Below are 283 nucleotides of genomic sequence, written 5' to 3'. Positions count from 1 at the left end.
GGCGGCGCGGCGGCGCGGCGGCGACGCGGCGTAGACGCGGCGGCGGCGCGGCGCGGCGGGCGCGGGCGCGGCGGCGCGGCGCGCAGGCGCGGGCGGCGGGCGCGGCACGGCGGGCGCGGCGGCGGGCGCGGGCAGCGGGCGCGGCGCGCGGGCGGAGGGCACGGTGGAGGGCGCAGGCGGCGGGCGCGGCGAGCGGGCGGCGGGCGCGGCGCGCGGGCGGCGGGCGCGGCGCGGCGGGCGCGGCGCGCGGGCGGCGGCGCGGCGCGGGGCGGCGGTTGGGTTA

The 283-nt window shown here is 93.6% G+C and overlaps 1 pseudogene; it reads left to right on the top strand.

The window, feature by feature from the left end:
- Positions 1–283, top strand: part of LOC101776757 — a 13,217-nt pseudogene that overhangs the window by 11,271 nt on the left and 1,663 nt on the right.

This window comes from Setaria italica, chromosome IV (genome assembly GCF_000263155.2).
Source record: "Setaria italica strain Yugu1 chromosome IV, Setaria_italica_v2.0, whole genome shotgun sequence".
NCBI classification, from domain to species: Eukaryota; Viridiplantae; Streptophyta; class Magnoliopsida; order Poales; family Poaceae; genus Setaria; species Setaria italica.
Note: the sequence above shows the minus strand (reverse complement) of the source record. Positions and strands in the feature narration are given on the sequence as shown.